Here is a 4,283-nt window from a genome sequence, read left to right on the forward strand (position 1 = left end):
TATGCGCGGAGAAGTGAAAATGTACGTGGATTTGCTATATTCATCAGATGACCAAGGAAATTTGGTGGAATGCTGGCGCAGTGATCAGCGCACCGCGCTATGAATCCGGTAACCTGAGCTCGATTGCCAGCCACGGTCAGCACTTGTGTGGGACGAGTGATATCTGAAACTGGCCCTGTACCCCCCATCCACACCGATCGCGTGAAGTATGGTCAAACAACCCCTGTGACCGACACGGCTTGTGCTCGCATTCTATTTTAAGGCCAGGGGCATTGCTTGCGACCAAACTGAGCACTTCACTTCGCGGCAAGTGCAGGAGACTGCACTTATTTTTTATATCTGGATTGCCTACTTGATGGGTAACATCTACACGTGCAGGCCTCTTGGCAATCTACTGCTGGATGAGGGCATTCCCACGTGGCGGGTTGTGTGACCATGTGAAGGCAGGGAGAGAATAGTTGTCGAGACAGAGTACAGTTCAACCGTGGGATTTGCTACACTACCCCTCATGGCCCACTACATAGCCCTGCAGCCCTATGTCAACCTGGTGGTCACCCATACAAGCATTAGCCATGTTCAAACATGCTTATCTTCCGAGATCAAGTCTAGTTGTTTTTTTAGAGCGTCAATTCATGAAAATTTGCATCTCACAATGCTTTACAATCGTGTACCGCACGGAGGCAGGAGGAACCACAGACAAACGTGAAGGCAGCATCCCGGGCGGTGAGCCGGCAACAACAATTGCCCAAGTTTTGCAGTCCTCTGTATATGTCAGGACGTTTTCAGCCAATGAAAGTGTTTCTACATATGAGAGAACACCGCAGCACCAAAATAAATGAATAAACAGCATGTGAGGGGGCAACACTCTATCCCATACACATGGGGCAGATGGAGATTCACTTGCGATACCGCCTTCTGGAAAGCCAGTGCACCTCCACATCCATGGGAAGAGAGTTTCACAACATTTGTGCGATCCGATAACCCTCGCTGCCTGCACAGTGCTGGATTACAGGCGTGTGCCATCACGTAGTCAAGATTCCTAATTCACTCCGTGAAATGCTTGAATGTATAGTTTAACAACTTTCGACCACAAAATTTATTTTAAAGTGAAATTACCATATTGCCGAACACGTCGAGTGCTCAGTTGATGCTGAATTGGTACCAGCAAGCTTTGCCTAATTGTGTACCAGAATTAACACGGGTGGAAAAGATTGCCAGGTTAATCTTCTGAAAGTTAAGCTAAGATGTCCTCATGTAAGAGAGAAAAACCAGCATGAGCTCTCACTGGCTCGAGGGAATTTTAATGCCAGACACACACAGCACTTAAAAATATTATTATTAGCTTGTAGAAATGCCAATACAATGTCAAATACATTCCATGACAATTTCATTTAATACAGAAAGTTGCAAATATAGAATACTGTTCAGTGTTCATGTTGGGGATGGAATGTGGAGCAATGGTGAGCACACTGCGTTATGAACCCGGTGACCTGAATTTTCTTCTCGACCACAAACAACAGCGAAAAATTATATTTTAAAATAATCTTGGCACACCGTTCAACCATCCACAATGATCAGCATGGTGAAGTATGGTCAATAAACCACCTTGCCATGGTGTGGGGAGTCCTTCATCCAGCAGTGGATTACGTATTATATTTATTTATTAGAAGTAATAGTTCTGACATGCATATACAATTTCATGAACGTTACTTCGTAATGAGAGGAAAACAGTGGCAAATTCACCTTTATAATTTATAGTCATCGATCATTAAAATGTACATGTTCACTGAGCAGCAACAGCTGCAGTGGCAGGATTCCCATCTTGCAGTGGTATAGCTATCCAGCGTACAAGCCAGTGATGGGCAACCCAGACGAGTTAGTGGGCCACGTGAGCGGACCTCCTTCACCTCTGTGGGCCGCAAGCTTTAAATTGTGCTTGTTCGCTAATCATGAGCCCATACATCACCCAAGACACACTTAGACCAGGTCACCAGGAGGGGCCTCATAGGCCCGCGGCCCACATGTTGGCCACCATTGGTGTAAGCTGTGCAACTGCACCGGGGGCCCATGGGCTGGAGGAGCCCGGACGTCCGGGTATGAAGGATGGGGGTGGAGCGGGGGGTCGGAATTGGACAGGGAGGGTGACCATTTAGTTTATTGCAGCAGCGCCCATGCCAATCATCCTACACTACTGCCACCCTGAATGAAACCAGTGTTCAGTTAATAACACCGATCGTGCAGTCTTGAATGTTCAGGGGAATGCTGGAGGGTGACACTGGTGGAGATGAAGGAATACATGTTGAAGTCAATGCTACCTAGTCTGCGTACTGTTAGGAGTCATCGGCAGTAGCACCAGCAGCCACAATTCAAACGACTCCTCGATAGCAGCCTCACCAAGTGTAGTGAAACCAAAAATGCACATCTCGTACATAGAGACTTTTTTAAGTCAGCTCATGACAACAGTAAAATCATTTTCAGAAGATTAACCCAGTGATCGTTTCCGCTCACGTTATTTCTGGTGGACAATAATGCAACGCTTGCTGACACCAATGCAGTCTTAACTTAGTGCTCAATATGTGTGCATTAGTTTCACCTTCTGGTCAGTTTTGTGGTGAAACGCTGTTTAAATATTTATTAAGGCATTTAAGCAAGTGAATTATAAGTTAAAAAATTTTGACAACATGTTGACGTGACCTAAAAACATGACCTTGGAGAGCATCTGGTCTTATCATAACTCCGAAGCTAAGCAGGATTTCAGAACCTGTAAAGTGCTTGGATGGGTGACCACCACCCACAAACAGATTGCCAGAGGGCTGCAGGGCCATGCAGTGGGTTGTTGAGAGCAGTGCAGCAAAACCCATTCTTGTACTCCACATCTATACTCTCCCTGCCTTCAACAACCCGCACTGACCAGCGTGGCGAAGTATGGTCAAATCATTTTCAAGGCCCGCACAAGCGCGAAAATGCCTTCATCAAAGCGGCGGTTACGCGCTGTTACCCGTACACACGTTACTCAACAAGTAGGCGAGCCAAACAATGAAACAATAAAAACGTGCCCGTCTCCTGCTGTTATCGCAATGTCAAAGGGCTTTATTCGGTAACACGCATTCTCTGGCCTAAAATAGAATGCGAGCCATTAGTGTGTGTGAGAAGAACACCAAGCCCAGCGTCGGGCCGGGCCCAGGGTTCACCTTGGTTTACCATCGCGCACAATGCCTGCTCTGGACGTATCCAGTTACCTTTGTCGAAAAGGCAGTTTAGTTTTACCAAATCTAAAATGAATGAGATATATACCTGCGATCGTATTCCGTTTCAAGTCATGGACAATGTAATGTATTATTAAATGGCTGCGCGCAGTTTTTCAGATATGTTCCCGTGTTACTCTGCGGGGCACGTGGCACTCTCAATTGTGATATTGAAATGCAACTCCTTTACAAGAATGAGGTGCTGTGTTTCTAAATTAGGGACGTCTGTTAACAAAAAAAATACGGACATCATTTTTTTTCTTCCTATTTTTTTTTTCATATTTTATTTTTCCAAGTAAGACCCACTGAGCTTTCTAGCTCTTTTTCAGAAGCGACCTGGCCACAAATGATAGCTCAACGATGTGGCTTATCAAGTGGAAATGTATAGCAACCAATACTCTAAACGCATGTTTTTCTAAATGTATAGGGGAAAACCGGTGGACCCGGGGAAAAATCCACACGACCACGGGAAGAACATGCAAACTCCAAACAGAGAGGCATCAGGGTCGGGATCGGTATCGAACCCACGACCTCCTGTATACCAGGCGAGGTAGTTAACACCTCGCTACCGTGTCGCTCAAACACAACATCATAACAATTAACATCAACACTTAACATTATCTTTTATAACAATTATACTGGTGTCAAATTGAAGTGCCTTCCAGTAATAAAATGTATCTAAAACCCGAGGGGTATTTGCACTCATAACTTAACAAGAAAATAGCAGACATTGTGATACTGACAGGGGCTTAGGATCTTTTTGTAGGTTGCCTAGCACTGCGGCCACCTCGCTTTCAACTTCATATCCCTTGGGTAGGTCACCATAGCAGGACTCTTCTAAATATGGTGTTGAATGCGCGTGGCTGGCTTAATATACGGATGCTGTTATCTCTATAGAGCCCTTGCTGTCGAAGCCTTGGGCATTCTGTCGGGACAAGCAAACTGAGAACGCCGCTTCGTCGAAGGGGACAGACAGCCATATAAACATTATTCGTTGAGTGACTTTAAAAAAAATCAACATTTGTTGCTAGAAGAGCC

This window comes from Lampetra fluviatilis, chromosome 4 (genome assembly GCF_964198595.1).
Source record: "Lampetra fluviatilis chromosome 4, kcLamFluv1.1, whole genome shotgun sequence".
In the NCBI taxonomy this organism is placed as follows: domain Eukaryota; kingdom Metazoa; phylum Chordata; class Hyperoartia; order Petromyzontiformes; family Petromyzontidae; genus Lampetra; species Lampetra fluviatilis.